The following is an 18,161-nucleotide window of genomic DNA, read 5'->3' as shown; positions in this document are numbered from 1 at the left end:
CGCGTCCGGCCATCCTGATTTAGGTTTTCCGTGATTTCCCTAAATCGCTCTAGGCAAATGCCGAGATGGTTCCTTTCAAAGAGCACGGCCGACTTCCTTCCCCGTCCTTCCCTAATCCGATGAGACCGATGACCTCGCTGTCTGGTCTCCTTCCCCAAACAACCCAACCCAAACTTGGTTCAGTACTGGCCGACTGACAAGGGGAGGCCGCCAATTGTGAAATTCAGATTCGATTCATACTGCGCATAATAAAAGCTCATGGCCAGAGGTGTAATGTGGCAAAGCACCAAGATGCACTTCTCAGCCGTTGTCGAGAAAATCGACAGTTAAAAGAAACCGTTGCGGTGAAATACTCTCTACGAATTAGAATTTCCTACAGCGTTGTGGCGCAGCGGTAAGCGCTCGGGTTCGTAATCCGAAGGTCGCCGGATCGAATCTCGCGCCATGCAACCTTTTTTTTAGTATTTATATAAAATTCCCGGTAATCAGTTGCAACAATTATGCATATAACAACATCTACATGTACATCTACATTCATACTCCGCAAGCCACCCAACGGTGTGTGGCGGAGGGCACTTTACGTGCCACTGTCATTTCCTCCCTTTCCTGTTCCAGTCGCGTATGGTTCGCGGGAAGAACGACTGTCTGAAAGCCTCCGTGCGCGCTCTAATCTCTCTAATTTTACATTCGTGATCTCCTCGGGAGGTATAAGTAGGGGGAAGCAATATACTCGATACCTCATCCAGAAACGCACCCTCTCGAAACCTGGCGAGCAAGCTACACCGCGATGCAGAGCGCCTCTCTTGCAGAGTCTGCCACTTGAGTTTATTAAACATCTCCGTAACGCTATCACGGTTACTAAATAACCCTGTGACGAAACGCGCCGCTGTTCTTTGGATCTTCTCTATCTCCTCCGTCAACCCGATCTGGTACGGATCCCACACTGATGAGCAATACTCAAGTATAGGTCGAACGAGTGTTTTGTAAGCCACCTCCTTTGTTGCTGGACTACATTTTCTAAGCACTCTCCCAATGAATCTCAACCTGGTACCCGCCTTACCAACAATTAATTTTATATGATCATTCCACTTCAAATCGTTCCGCACGCTTACTCCCAGATATTTTACAGAAGTAACTGCTACCAGTGTTTGTTCCGCTATCATATAATCATACAATAAAGGATCCTTCTTTCTATGTATTCGCAATACATTACATTTGTCTATGTTAAGGGACAGTTGCCACTCCCTGCACCAAGTGCCTATTCGCTGCAGATCTTCCTGCATTTCGCTACAATTTTCTAATGCTGCAACTTCTCTGTATACTACAGCATCATCCGCGAAAAGCCGCATGGAACTTCCGACACTATCTACTAGGTCATTTATATATATTGTGAAAAGCAATGGTCCCATAACACTCCCCTGTGGCACGCCAGAGGTTACCTTAACGTCTGTAGACGTCTCCCCATTGATAACAACATGCTGTGTTCTGTTTGCTAAAAACTCTTCAATCCAGCCACACAGCTGGTCTGATATTCCGTAGGCTCTTACTTTGTTTATCAGGCGACAGTGCGGAACTGTATCGAACGCCTTCCGGAAGTCAAGAAAAATAGCATCTACCTGGGAGCCTGTATCTAATATTTTCTGGGTCTCATGAACAAATAACGCGAGTTGGGTCGCACACGATCGCTGTTTCCGGAATCCATGTTGATTCCTACATAGTAGATTCTGGGTTTCCAAAAACCACATGATACTCGAGCAAAAAACATGTTCTAAAATTCTACAACAGATCGACGTCAGAGATATAGGTCTATAGTTTTGCGCATCTGCTCGACGACCCTTCTTGAAGACTGGGACTACCTGTGCTCTTTTCCAATCATTTGGAACCCTCCGTTCCTCTAGGGACTTGCGGTACACGGCTGTTAGAAGGGGGGCAAGTTCTTTCGCGTACTCTGTGTAGAATCGAATTGGTATCCCGTCAGGTCCAGTGGACTTTCCTCTGTTGAGTGATTCCAGTTGCTTTTCTATTCCTTGGACACTTATTTCGATGTCAGCCATTTTTTCGTTTGTGCGAGGATTTAGAGAAGGAACTGCAGTGCGGTCTTCCTCTGTGAAACAGCTTTGGAAAAAGGTGTTTAGTATTTCAGCTTTACGCGTGTCATCCTCTGTTTCAATGCCATCATTATCCCGGAGTGTCTGGATATGCTGTTTCGAGCCACTTACTGATTTAACGTAAGACCAGAACTTCCTAGGATTTTCTGTCAAGCCTGTACATAGAATTTTACTTTCGAATTCACTGAACGCTTCTCGCATAGCCCTCCTTACGCTAACTTTGACATCGCTTAGCTTCTGTTTGTCTGAGAGGTTTTGGCTGCGTTTAAACTTGGAGTGAAGCTCTCTTTGCTTTCGCAGTAGTTTCCTAACTTTGTTGTTGTACCACGGTGGGTTTTTCCCGTCCCTCACAGTTTTACTCGGCACGTACCCGTCTAAAACGCATTTTACGATTGCCTTGAACTTTTTCCATAAACGCTCAACATTGTCAGTGTCGGAACAGAAATTTTCGTTTTGATCTGTTAGGTAGTCTGAAATCTGCCTTCTATTACTCTTGCTAAACAGATAAACCTTCCTTTTTTTATATTCCTATTAACTTCCATATTCAGGGATGCTACAACGGCCTTATGATCACTGATTCCCTGTTCTGCACTTACAGAGTCGAAAAGTTAGGGTCTGTTTGTTATCAGTAGGTCCAAGATGTTATCTCCACGAGTCGGTTCTCTGTTTAATTGCTCGAGGTAATTTTCGGATAGTGCACTCAGTATAATGTCACTCGATGCTCTGTCCCTACCATCCGTCCTAAACATCTGAGTGTCCCAGTCTATATCTGGTAAATTGAAATCTCCACCTAAGACTATAACATGCTGAGGAAATTTATGTGAAATGTATTCCAAATTTTCTCTCAGTTGTTCTGCCACTAACGCTGCTGAGTCGGGAGGTCGGTAAAAGGAGCCAATTATTAACCCAGCTCGGTTGTTGAGTGTAACCTCCACCCATAATAATTCACAGGAACTATCCACTTCTACTTCACTACAGGATAGAACACTCCACCACCGGTTTGTCGTGGAAAAACTGGCGACTTCGAACATGATTATGTTTTCCGCAAACAAAGTTGTATTTCACAAATGTTATTAATTATCTTCATAATGTTTACACGTGTAGTTAACGGAAGACGTAGAAACGATATTCCGAAACGAATACGTATAGTGTAAGTCAAACGTTCGAATTAGAGACCCCACGAGATATATATATATATATATATATATATATATATATTATATATTACAAAAAACAAATACTAAGAGAAAGGTTGTATGGCGCGAGATTCGATCCGGCGACCTTCGGATTACGAACCCGATCGCTTACCGCTGCGCCACGACGCTGTAGGAAATTATAGATTGTAGAGAGTATTTCACCGCAACGGTTTCTTTTAACTGTCGATTTTCTCGACAACGGCTGAGAAGTGCATCTTGGTGCTTTGCCACATTACACCTCTGGCCATGAGCTTTTATTATGCGCAGTATGAATCGAATCTGAATTTCACAATTGGCGGCCTCCCCTTGTGAGTATTTTCTAAGCTACTTTTTGTATGCGTGTATTACTCTTCCTTATAATGTCGGTCTGACATTTGCTGTTCCAAAAACTAAATTTAAGTGGTCATACCACACCAAACATAATACTGAAGAGAAGAATTAAATTAGGCGAAGCTGAGAGAATTACATTGCCTTGTAAAAAGAGTGAAGCACTCGTAGGACTTGATCGGATGTGAATGCAACTCAGGGCACATGCACACCCTCGGGAGGTACGTGAAAGATGAAAAATTGCGATTCTATGTGACAGGTAGAACGGCCACTAGTGTACATTATTCCTCTTCGTGTTTAGTATTGTTACCAGGTCGGGTGTGCTATATAAGGGACTTGAAGAGTGTTTGACCATGAGTGATCACTGTGAAGGACAAGGGGATGCTGAAAACTCGTTGAGACAGCGTTATCAGCACCTGACCTTAGTTTGAAAGGAGCCTCATTGTGGGTCTCCATTTATCCAGTTGGTCGAATCTCGCAGAATCCTAATTTGTGGGGCATTTGGAAGAGACACTGGCCCAATGTTGGACACATGGCAACGCGTACGCGAGCGTACTCGTCGCCAAGGTTCCGGTCCACAAGGCAGCATCCATCACTGTGCACCGACCACATTGTAATCCTTCACATCTGCACGCGCCATCCAAGAACAAGTAATGGACTTCCTGCAACTTTCTGTATGGTCCTGCATCGTTGGTCAGAGACGTGCAGCAGCCACACTAGAAAATTACAATCCCATAAGCTGCCGATATAACCAGAAAAGAAAAACCAGGAATCATGGATTGCGTATTAATGGTCTCACACCGAGTTTAGCGATGAATAGCGGTTCTGAACTGCCCCGGATGAACAGTATCAAGGTGCCATTTTCCAACAGGACAATGCTCGTCCACACATGGCACGTGTCTCTATGAACTGTCTGCCCGATGTTGAGATACTCGCGTGCCCATCATGTTCGTCAGACCTGGCACCGATAGAACATGTGTGGGAGTAGCTCCGACGTCAACTCTGACCAGAGCCAGTATCCATATTATGAAGGACTAGATACGATTGTGGGTGAGTTTGCCCTAGGAGAGGATACCGAATCAGGGAATGAATCCAGTCTAGAACATGTGTAAGGCCATAGTGGTAAGTGCGGCTCATATTGTCAAGTGCTTTGTAAATCTCACATTATATTGTAACCAATAAAATAAAACCGCATAGCCTCTCAACCCATGAAGTTTCAATTCGTTTCCTCCTTGTCTTGTAGATGCTTCACTTCCTTTTCAAGCAGTATTCAGGGCGTCACTCCTAAGAAACATCAGGCGCATTTTCTCTGGCGTTGCAGCAGATATTTGCAATTTAGTTTTGGCATTGTGTAGCTGGAGTCAGCCCAGACAAATAGTGCTCACCGCGTCTTTCATGCGAACCTCCGTATAGACGGAAAGCATCGTATTGCTTCCCGTTACCAACAAAATGATCTTCAAAGCGGAATTTTATGTTCCCATTCGATAGAGCGGTCCCAGATTAGTGTATCCCGAGATTCGCTTTATGGAGATGTAATAACAGGGACAGTAAAACTCTTAAGTATTACCAGAACTCCAGCAGCCACAACACCGCTCTGGTCCGAGCTGACTGCTACCGCTAAAGATCCAGCGCTGCTTATTATCGTGTTTTACTGTCCCTGTTGATACACATCCATAAAACGAATATTGAGATAGACTAATTTCGAAACGCTGTATTGAATGGGCACGTAAAATTCCGATTTAAAAATAATTTCGTTTGTAACAGGAAACCAACAGGTGCTTTTTATTGTCACTGGGCGTCGCATGGAAGACGTGACGATCGGTAACTGTCTGGGCTGACTCCAGCTACGAAATGCAAATCTAAATTGCAGATATTTGCCGAAACACCACAGTAAATCGGCCTGATAACCCTTACGAGAGACACCCGGTATACAGGAAACGTGGCACAAAAAACAGACCAGTTTTGCTGTTTGAGGAGCACGTACCCGACGATGGCAACGCTGAAGTGAATATAAAATGAAAATTGATAACATGAAGAAAATATTTTCTGAAAATGAGCACTTTTTTAACGTATTAGCTAAATTTAAGTGTAACGAAGCCTTGCTTTGAGAATTTGTTTGGAGTACAGTGTCATATGGACGGGAAATGCGCACATACGAGGGCTGTTCAATAAAGAATGATGATAATTTTTTATGGCCATAATTTCTCGCGCTAAAATTTAATCTTTTGATATTCTGTTAGCCTAATGTGCAACAAACACGCCGTAGAAGTTTCATTGTTGGGGCTTCTGGTTCCCGCCTGTGAGAGGTAGGCAAGGTCAGACGTGTTCAGTATGGCTTACCGCTGCAGTGGAGGTAACACGCGAGGAACAATAAGCGGCTTTGAAATTCTGCTTTCGTCTCAACAAATCTTCAGCTGAGGTCTATACAGTGTTACAGGAGGCCCACTGAGAGTCTTTTCTTCCCTGCAACACAGCTCGAAGGTGGTTTAAAATATTTAAAGAGGGGAGACAATCAGTTTCAAAGGAAGGTGGACCCGGTGCTCCAGTTACTGCACTGACGGAAGGAAACATCAACACTTCTGCTCTAATTGTGAAAGAGGATCGATGAATTACCTCAAGATCACTTTCTGAAATACTGAACACTTCATTGGATGCCACCCAAACGTTGGTGACAGAAAAATTACACATGACACGTGTTTGTGTGCGATGGGTTCCAAGACTGTTGATTCCCGTACAAAAGGACATTGGCGTGCAGGTCTGCATGCAGTTAAAGTTGATGTTAGAGGAAAATCCGGAGTTTCTTGCAAATGTAATCCCTGCTGATGAAACTTGTCAACATCATTTTGATGCTGAGGGCAAATAGCAAAGCTCAGTGTGGAAATCTCCATCACCAACCCCCCAAAAAATAAAAGTGTGTGCTTCTGCTGGGAAAGTTATGGTCATCTCATTCTTTGACATTCATGGAAAGGTTTCTCAGAATTTGTACCTCCACACATCAAAAACTGAAAAACATCACAGCGATGTCCTGAAAACATTGCAAGTCCATATCAGGCGCTAAAGACCAGATTTCCATGAAGCAGGCTGCATGCTGCACCATGATAATGCGCGGCCGCATATTGCCAATGTTGTTGATGAATATCTTGCAAAAATCAACGGGAAATGCATCCCTCATCATCCCTATAATCCGGATTTAGCCCCATGTGACTTTCTATTCCCTAACATGAAGGAACGCCTTCGTGGGAGGCAATATCAATCATCAGAAGCAGTGGTGAACGCTGAAGAGGCGATTTTGAAGGACCTCTCAAAAAATGGTTTCCAGCATGTATCTGAAGACTGGCAAAAACACTGGGACAAGTGCAACGCATGCATGGGAGACTAATTTGAGAAGCACCATCAAAATTATGAGGTAAGTATGGGTATTTTGTCAAAAATAAAATTTATGATTATTCTTTATTGAACAGTCCTCGTAAAAGTAAAGTGTAGAAGATTTTGTAATCTGATATTACAGAAAAGTGCTGAAGATGAGACGTATAGATAAACTAATTAAAATGCATTGAAGTTCGGGAGTCAAGAACTTCAGGGCAAAACCTAACATTATGGGGCCCAAACTGAGACACAGGCAGTCATCATTTTGTTAGTGGAGAGAAGTGTGGAAGACAGAAATTGTCGAGGGTGAGCAAGGCTCCACCACAGTAAGTAGTTTCTGTAGTTACACAGACGTGAAGTGACTTGTGAATTATATACTCGCTTGGAGAGGTCGAATCGTTCCAAATGAAAGCCCCTCCACGCTTTATAACATTTTGCTAAAGATGTTAACTCCCGGAACAGAACTGCGTCGACTAGACACAATCTGATGCAACCACAGACGTAATTTGCAAAGTCACGTAGAGTGTGATACGACCGCCAAATATCGCAAAGCGATATAGTTTCGTTTTTTGTCACTATTTCGTGGTTATTTTATTGAAAGTACTGGGCCTGTTTGATAGGGAGAAAAGTATTTCTCTCTGGGAAGGTGCATTACCAAAGTGGTCGCCAGAAGGCAGTCAGTCAGTCTTAACAAGAGAGGCGAGCATCCCCGGGGATTTGAGCAGTTTTCGCAGAACGTGAGCTGCGGCCTGTTTTCTTTTTTTTCTTTTCTTTTTTTGGCAACGGGCGGCATACTGTCTTCACTGGGTGCGAGCACCCCCAGACAAGTGAGCACGATAATTAGCCTTTCCTGTACGGACGTCAAAGGACAGGACGCCGTGGCGTCGTACCTCCTGTGCGTCAAAATCTGTTGCTCTGCTCCAAAATTTTGGTGTAACCAATCGAATGAGTCGCCCCCGCCGCCGCACTAGTCATGAAGACGCTGAGCAATCAGTGGGGTAATTCTGCATGCCAGTATCAACTTCTTGCTTGTTAATATGCGTTTTTCAACCCCCCCCCCCTCCCACACAGTGGGAAGGTCTGTTGCGTCCCCCTGTTTTAACGAAAAGTAGAGACATCCTCAGTCGGCACATTCGGAACAACATTGAGCTACCTCCACCATGTGGAATTTTTGAAAATTTGGGTGTTTGACAGCTGTGAACCAAGATTCAGGACATTCCGTATTCCCTCTTCTGCTTGGTGGTGACTGGGGCATGCTAGCTGTTTTCAGACATAGAAATGTTGCAGTTGCAGCTTACAACGTAAGTGTCCTGCCACGCAAATTGATAATAATTTTCGGCTATCTTTGTCGCCTTAACTTTGAATTCCCGAGGTGCCCAGGTGAAAAAATAATGTTGTGGTGTTTTCTCCAAGCAGTCTGCTAAGTTATACGGTACCCCCCTCCCCCCCCCCCCCCACACACACACAGTCTTGCATCATTTTCTGTGATTTCAGTTAAATTTTTTATGTGAGTTCCGTTCATTCTCTTGAGTGATAAAAATTGTATAATATTCTGCTTTTACTCGAATTTCCAAGTCCCTTAATTACACATGATTATACGACCCACAAACAATAAGTATTACCCGTCGTATACCTAAGTTGTAGTTATTAAATGTTCAGAGAAGGCAACAAGCATTGACTCACTCGTCTGCAATCATAATAAATCTATGTACTTCGTAGGTTTTGTGAAAGACATGCTGCCACTATTACCGCTCTTACTCAATGTAGTAATGTTCTCTAACATCTCCCGATTTGTAATTATTTCTGTACTCTGGCAGACACAAAGGGCGTTCAAAAAGTTTTGCACAGTCGTCTCTAGTTTTTTTCTTTTTTTAATTTTTGCTGGAGGAGAATGAAATTTTTGTGAACGTTCTTCGAACATTCATCTATAAGTTGGTATATAAAAGTATTTTCTTTTATTTACAGGTGAGCCATAATGGACCGTGAAGTAAATGTCAGGTGCGACGTGGTCAGTGATGGAGCTCCTCTTCAAGACCGGCAGTGACTGAGTATCCAGCGGTGGTTGCAGAGGTTTAAAGAAGGTAATTTCTCTCCACTGGACAATCCGCGATGCGGTAGACCATCGACGGCAGTGAGTGATGTGAATAAAGAGACCATTGATCAAAGCATCCAAAATGACAGATGTGTGACGACACAACAGCTTGCTGAAATGACCCGTTTGTCATTGTGTAGTGTGGTATCACTGGTAAAATCACTAGGGCACAGACAAATCTGTGTACGTTGGGTGCCTAGATTACTGACAAGAGAAATGAAAACGATGAGGAAGAATGTGTGCGAAGACCTTTACTGAAGAGTGGAAATAATGTTTTGACGGCGTCAATGCCCGGGATGAAACACGGTTGTTCATGTCCGAACCTGATAGCAAAACCCAATCCATGTAATGGCGTCATCCGGGTTCCCCTCGGAAGAAGAAACGAAGACTTTCACGAACAGCAGATCGAAAGGTGATGGCCATCTTCTTCTGAGATCAGTGTGGTGTCATTTTCATTGAATTTTTGGAACCTGGCTCTACAGTTAACCGGGGCCGTTACTGTCATTGGACAAGCTGCGACATGCCATCAAGATCCACAGACCACAGCTTCAGGGTCAGCTCATCAGACTACACCATGACAATGCCAAACCCCATACAGCCCTTATGAAGCAGTAGAAAATCAGGAAAATGGGTTGGAAAATTGTTCCTCATCCTCCCTACAGTCTGAAGGGCCCACCTGTGCGGTAAAAGATTTGATAGCGAGAAAGACCTTATTTCCTTTGTCAAGCGATGGTGTAAAAGTCAGTCCCCAGAATTTTACCAAAGTGCATTTACATCATGGAAAGAACGCTGGGCCAGATGCGTCACAGATGATGGAGGCTACATTGAGTTGGCTCAATGTACAGGTAAATGTTCCCAGTACGTTCACAAGAAATTTCACTCTCCGTCTGCGGAAAAAAAGAGACGACTGTGCAAAACTTTTTGAACGCCCTTTGTAATTTGTTTTTAACTGATGACTGCTCTTTATGAATATTTCTGACTTTTGTGATCGTCAGCGATAATGTTCAACGTTAAAAACTACAGTTGTAGGATATGCAACGTTTAAGAAGCAGTGCATACTACGGCATTATTGGGCAGATCAAAATTTTGAAAAAATTACGCGTAGACCAGGAATTGAACTTTCTTACTCAGAAATCCAGTTCCATATTTGTCTGGATATTCCGTATGATCGTATTTTGTCTACAAGGCGGCACAACGGATCTGAATCTATGGCTTTATGGACGCGAGATAAATTGAATTTAAGTATTTTACATCAAAGGTTTGCCAGAGTGCGAGTAAGGTAAGTCGTTCTTGCCTTGCGAAGTTTCAATGACGCTGATAACGTTACGGGATATATTGTGAGTGAAAATAAGCAACAGTGAACTCAATCACTTAAACATCTCTTCACAGAGCTAAGGCAGCTATGAATAATTTACGCTGAATGTGGCTTATCTGCTTCGTTGGAGGCATGAAGCAAGATGACCAGCAACTCCATCCTAGTTTCTAATGAACGCCACTTCACTTCACTACGACACTGTTTTGCTTCGTTGATTTGGCACTGCACGAACAATAAAAAGGTGACGAAAGAGCACGATAAACTATCGTTGAATAATGAGTACTCATTGTAAAGAATGGTTCAAATGGCTCTGAGCACTATGGGACTTAACATCTATGGTCATCAGTCCCCTAGAACTTAGAACTACTTAAACCTAACTAACCTAAGGACATCACACAACACCCAGTCATCACGAGGCAGAGAAAATCCCTGACCCCGCCGGGAATCGAACCCGGGAGCCCGGGCGTGGGAAGCGAGAACGCTACCGCACGACCACGAGCTGCGGACAGTACTCACTGTAAAGAAGAAGAAAAAGAAATGGCAGCATACAGTTTTGGTAGCACTGTAAAGCGCGTGTATGCAGAATGATAAATGGCAGTACAAGAAAGGGGATGAACCCAGGAAATATCGGCCAACTGTTTCTCTCAGAATGTGTGGCTCTTCAGCAACATTTAAAGTGTCAACGTTGTTGACAGGATGCCAACTACTGATGCCAGATTATGTTTCTACGTCGTTTGTGGTCCGTGAACAAGTGAGAACCTTGTGCAAAGCAAGAAAATATTTACCAGTCGCTGTGATGGAAGCGAAAACAATTTGCAAAAGTGAGATCTCTAGAATATCCATCATTTTTGGTGAAGAAATAAACGCCCACGGTTCCAAAAATACACGTAGTTTCTGTTCTGGGATACTGAATGATACTCACTGGATGTGTGTGAGAAATTGAAGCTGCTTTATTCTGCAGTGGCGTGAAGGTAAATTAATTTAATATACGTAAATTAATTTTAGTTTGAAATAGTTTGCTAGCTTTCCTTTGACACTATTATTGCACGTTTAGTATAACACACGGGACATTTGTACTTGTTATATGGCAAACTAATTCAGTATTGTGCTCCCCCTCCACCTAATAACAATAAAAAGGAATTTCATCTCTAATGTCAATCAACTAATGACAGACAATATTGTATTTTGTCCAGCTGCGAATGAAATGACGGCTTTTGACTCTCGGCGGGTTTGTGCAGCACATGAACAGCAGTTAGTTTTTCCACTTCACTTAAAATACGACCTTTTATCAAATCATTGAAGTGAAATATGTGACACCTGAACGGAACCTTCTTCACGGATTAAATCAATTTTGAAAGTCACACACGTTCGTTGCGTGCATAATAATTTTACTTCTGCTCGAAAGATGTAACTGGTGTGTTAAAAATAAAGGATTGCTAAAACAGTTACCTGTGTACAAGAGATAGTTACGTTAAATAAAAAATATACTTATAATTAATATGCGTTGCCGTCTTCACGTCAATTTCCGAGTCAAACGTAGAAAATGCACCCACGCTATGGCAACATGTATACTTCTTTGCTTGACACGTGGATGGCGCTGCTATCATTGAAATTTCGTTCTTAATTTTATTATTCAGTTTGAGTGGTAACGTAAGTCACTTCTCCAGCTAATTTGCGGGGTAGTTTTGATTTTATGGATTTTCAAGGTAACCGGTGCGTATATTTTCCTTTAACCATGTAAGATGGAATACCATGAAGTCCGAACCGGGTTTTTCTACACGATTCATCGAAAAAGGTAATTCTTCAAAATGGCGAATGTAAGTATAAATGGGGCATGTGAATTCAGAATCCAGATTATATTTAATTTATTACACTCTTGACCCAGCCACGAAAACGAGCAACGAAATTCAGATGGAATAAGCATATCTGCTGGTAAAACTGGTAAAATTGAAATAAGGTGACAACTATCTACGCGAATGGATAAAATCCAATCGCTCCGAGGAATGAAATAACAGTCAAAGATCCACGGAACTGAAATCGCCTCATCGTTTCACTGAAGCTGTTTACAAGTTCGGCCATCATTAACTTTTAGCTCAGTTAGTACTCTAAAGGTAGCAGAATAATTCATAATTAATAGTAAAGGTAATACGTAACTACTGGAAGCCACGTAACAAAGACAGTCGTCATATTGACAGAAAAACGAATGAAAACTTACCGAAGAGTGAGGCATTCTAGCACATTGACTGCCATGGTATAGTTGGGCTATCGACCCCTTGGGGCCATTTATTTTTCTTCAATATCCTGCTTTAGTTTGCTCCAAGAAAACTTGTTAAGTACAAATGATGTGAAAATAAGGCATTTTAGTACCATTTTTACATTTTTTTGTGTGAGTTACATATGATTCCCTTGGTCCCAGAGTAAAGGTACTAGGTGTGTCATTTGCTATGTCGCTAATAATTTTAGGTTTGTACTCCTGTCAGTTTTTCATTCCACAGTTCCATTATTGCTTTCCTGCATTTTTGCTACAGTCTTTATTTAGTGTTGTTTGCTCCATAACAAATTGATATTGCGGCAGAAGAAAAAGTCTCGTAGCAGTTACGATGATGAACAAAGGCATGTACGGCAGCTTTTAAATGAAGTTATGGACGTAAGTGATGAAGATTCTGTGCCTTTACTTGGTGATAGCTCAGACGAATTTTTACCAGAGGAGACCGAAAGTGAAACCGGCAGTTCTGATGATGGAATCACATCAGTGAAGGTAGGAAGAAGAGTTTTATGTGCACATTCAGTCAAAGAACCAATCTTCATAGCTGTAAAACCAGGCAACAAAGCACCTCTAACCTTGTTAGTGCCGTAACTACTGCAGCTGATTCAGGTTCAGTTGAAGTAAGTGTAATCATCAGGAAGTTCTGAAGATGACACTCTTAGATCAAATTCTAATGAGATTGTCTGGGGGCCAGTTACGTATAAAAATATGAAAAACTTTACATTTATTCATTCCAGTTCTGGTGTAAATGCTTCTGTTGCACTAACTCTGAAAGGCAAGACACCGTATGATTTCTTCAAATATTTTGTAACTGATGTAATTTTAGAATATGTGCTCAACAAACTAATTTGTACGAAAAACAAGTCTTAGAAAGTCATTCAGTAACTGTTAATTCACGACTGAAAAAGTCGACTGATGTCAGCTAAACATAAATTGAACAATTTTTAGGATTTTTGTTATGGATGTCACTAAATGTGAAACCGAGAACTCCAAATTATTGGTCAAGAAATATGCTCTATCACAACAATGTGAAAAATGTTATGTCACGCAATCGTTTTGAACTGCTTTTACGTATGTGGAACTTTCCCGACAACAAGTGCCCACCCGGAAACCGCTTATTCAAAATTCAACCTCTTATTGATAAATTACTGCAGAGATTTCAAAGTGCAATTGTGCCGGAGAAAGAAGTTTCCATTGACGAAACACTTGTGCCATTTCGAGGAAGACTAAGTTTCATTCGGTATATAAAGAATAAGCGCCATAGATTAGGAATTAAATTGTTCAAACTTTGTCAAAAGGGTGGCTACACCTGGAATATGAAAGTTAACTGTTGGAAGAATGCGAATCCTTGTGTTTAACTTGCCACTTCTTTTGTTATGAGCATTATGATTGGATTACTATATGAGGACAGAATATTATATAAAGACAATTTTTACACAAGTGTTTATCTAGCACACCAGCTTCTTGAACAATCAACACATTTAGTTGGTACTCTAAGATCAAACAGAAAACTGAATCCTCAAGATGTTGTACAGACAAAACTGAAGAACGGGGAACACAAAGCCAAGGAAAGTTCCACAGGTGTAGTAGTACTAAAATGGAAAGATGAGATGGATATTCTGATGCTGAGTACTGTTTATGGAGAAGAAGAAGAAGGACAAGTTCAAACCAGGAAGGGCACAAAGAAAAAACCAGCAGTGATAATTATTATAATCAGTCGAAGTCTTTTATAGATCTTTCTGACCAAATGAAATAGTACTAGCATAATCTCAGGCGGGGTGTGAAATGGTACAGGAAGCTTGCAATTGAATTGTTGACAGAGTCAGAACTGGTAAATGCTCATGTGATTTATCGATACATCAACAACAAGAAGATCTCAATTACAGAATTAAAAGAGGAAGTGACTTTGAGACTACTCCATATAGAAGATGCCGATGACCCTGAGACATCTCTCACCAAAGTCACAGCGTTACCTGCAGATTGTGCATTTGTGAACATGGGAGCAGCCAAACGTAGGTTACAGTGTGCTACGAAAAAATGAACAATGAATTTGGACGAGAGCAAGCTGTCAAGAAATGCAAACAAACTGCATGTAAATGTAAGAATTGTGATCAAATTTTTGCGTAGAGTTTTTTTACATTACGCACAGTGTATACAGGTGTCAGAGAAACAAAGTGGAATGACCCAAATTTTTCAGTTTCATTATTGTTGCAATTAGAGTTAAAGAATGTAAATAAAACTGTATGTGATTTTCAGTCTACTGTGTAAGTAATATGTCAAACTAAATAATAAATAAATAATAAAAGGAAGAAAAGTCCAATAGGACTAAGCCATGTGAGTTACATATAACTTACGAATTCAAATGTCAATAACTACTCTTGAGCTCTTGAAAATCGTAGGCCACGATCATGATTTGTTACTGGGGCCATAACGTAGTATAACACCGAGTCACAGCACGCTTCTGTGAGTTACAACTGTACCACGGAGCTTTAAATGGAAAAATGTCCGTGAGTTGTATTTAATTCACGTGACCAGAAGAGAACACTTCCTGTGAGTTATATTTAACTCACGTGGCAGTTTATGTGCTGGACTAAGCCTGATGTTCAATGAAGGAAAGAGTTGCTGCTACCAGACAAAACGCAAAGAAGTCATAGTTTTATGGGAGTCACATCATTACGCACACATGAAGTGGCTAGATGTCTGATAAATTTATTGTAGAGCAAGTAAATACACTTCTAAACCTCAGGGATCATATCAATAGAAAAATGAGCCATAGAACCCTGTCTGGCGACCAAGACATATTTTTTCCATGATTGCCTTAAATCGATTAAGGTGAATACTGGACTGTTTCCTTTGGAAAGGCAACTCAGTTTCCAGCACCAATCCGTGCTTCGATCTGTCCCCCATGAACACCTCATAGACGGACATTAAATCCTAATCTTCCAGCGTCCCTTTTCTAATTTGCCATTGCAATGTGGTAGCAAATCATTCTGCGGCTTATTGTTAGGTGGTATTTCTGGTTGGGATTGAAGTCAGAGAAGATACTGGGAGGTTTCATTTTAAACTTGCACTACTTGAGCCAGTCTAGACGGAAAACTATTTATCTTATGGGTACCCAGATTCACAGGAAAGATGTTCAGAGTGTGCACTACAGGTTTTGCATTGTCAGTAGTGTGTCATGACTTGCCGTTAGAGAAGCGGAGTTCATCGTAAAAAGAAATCGTTGAGAAGATGCTACTGCCACCAATTCTAGAGTGTAATAACAGCGTTTGGAGTCCTTTTTTAGTAGTCGTGGCGCTAGACACCGAACGAAATCAGAGACGCTTTGTTGGGATCGTAGTTGGTCAGTGTATACCGTACGAAATTCTAACACAGATTCTTCGGAAAATTGAGACGACACAATTTTTACGAAGCGCTGTTCGGTAAATTTAGAGTACTTGTAACAGGAAAAGGATGTAAGGCCATTCTGCTGCCTGCATTGTGTATCTCGCATAGGGATCATGAGAACGAATTAAAAGAAACTGGGTCACCCACAGAGACATATAAGCTGTCATTTCTGGTCAAATTTTTGAGTGGAGCGTAAACAAGACTCCCTAAAAATAACACGTCCTATGGTAATGTACATGTGCGTCAGTGAAAAAGACCAATAAAAAGGTGTTGGCATGTGGACGTAATGTGCTGTTCCAGTCTCTTCTGTACCTAAGGTCCATCACTGTTCCCTTTGGATCCCTACGTAATTCGGTGCTCTCCGATACACACGATCGAACTGCGGAGGAGTGGTACTCAAGCGTCAACTTTAGGTTACAATATCTCCGGATGTAATTAACATTTTACAATGCAACAAACGGCACTGATTACGTATTTGTTTATATGTTCAGATGTGCTAACAAAACTAACGTGGTTCCATTTAAGAAAAAACGTACGTTTGTGTTAAAAAACATACTTCCGTGCATTTTTGTATGGTTTGTATTAAACAATTACACTAGCCCCTCTCCTCACGTTCGGTCTGTGGAATCGGTTCGTCAGTATTTGATGTGGTTTACGAAATATATCCAGCGGTAACGTTAGGTGACTCACCCTATATATATATATATATATATATATATATATATATATATATATATATATATATATATATATAAGGTCTAGTTTTACAAAAAGAGATTTGATTTCTTTAAAGTAGTCAGCGTTTGTACCAAAAGCATAATTAATAATTTGAGGGAAAATTAAAATAGTTCATGAGCATCTGATGCTACCTACGTAAATGAAGTGCGAAAAAGTTCAGCTCCTCAAGACCTATTTAATTTGCGCCTAAAACTTACAATGGTACGATACTTAGCTTTAAATAAAAAAACTCGAACAAAAATAATTAATAAAAGTCTGATGTTTAGTGAAATCTTTTTTCTAAAACGAAGAAATGGAACAGATTAGAGAAACATTGATCTGCCTTCGAAATATGCTCGAAAACATGTACAGCGAATGAGGTGGCGATTGAGAATTTAGAGATAATGTTTGACTTAGAATCACAGAATTTTGGAATAGTAGAGGATATCCATCTGGTAGATTATGTATATCCGTCTGGTGATTTATGTAGACCGTGTGGTCTCATTTGCTGCACATGATATCGAGCATAATTCAAAGGCATGACTAATGTTTTCTCATCTGTTTTATTTCTTACTTTTAGACGAATCATCTCACAAAACATTTGGCTTTTTAATTCTCTCTACTGCCACGATCAAAACACGATTGGAACAGGACAGGAAATAGCTAACGATGGTATGGTCTGTGCACAGTGGCTTGCAGAATAGATATGTAGATGTAGATTTAATGAAAATAATAATTTTGTCATTTTTATATTACTTTCTAAACTTTACTCTGCTAAATATACTCTCAGTTACAGAAAAAAAGAAACAGCGGCAAATCTGACAATGAAAACCGATTATGATCAATTAGTTCCTTCTGTGACGAGGGAAATCTAGTCTACAGTCGCAGTTTAATATCTATGTAGTGTTACTATCGTCTGTCGTTGAACGAAGATGCTCTCATTACAGAATGTAAACTTTCTACGCTACTCAAAGAATCATGTAATTTCTGTCGAACATTCATCTACCAAACATAGTGAATATTTCTCAATAAACGTTCCAAATGTTGAATAAAAGATACAGTGGTGTAGCAATTTTGTTATTTGTTTGTGAGCAACGAGAGCCCAATCATTATTTCCCACTGATGCAAATGTGCTGCCGCACGCGCTATGGACGTGGTCTACCCCTCCCCTCACTGAAACAAGTCTGCATTATTTATTACTAATTTGAGCCCGTTGTTCGACGCCAGTATAACGCCCACTCACTGCGAGCTGGCGTGTGGCACGAGCAGATGAAAACACAATAACTGCACGAGACGTGTACGGTACTTTGTTCATTGCGAAGTATCACTACGACGGAACCCGTCCTATTAAGAAGTAATATAATAATTTTAAGTCCTATTATGAAGT

This window comes from Schistocerca nitens, chromosome 1 (genome assembly GCF_023898315.1).
Source record: "Schistocerca nitens isolate TAMUIC-IGC-003100 chromosome 1, iqSchNite1.1, whole genome shotgun sequence".
Lineage (NCBI taxonomy): Eukaryota > Metazoa > Arthropoda > Insecta > Orthoptera > Acrididae > Schistocerca > Schistocerca nitens.
The sequence above is the reverse complement of the archived record's forward strand: the minus strand, read 5'-3'. Positions refer to the sequence as shown.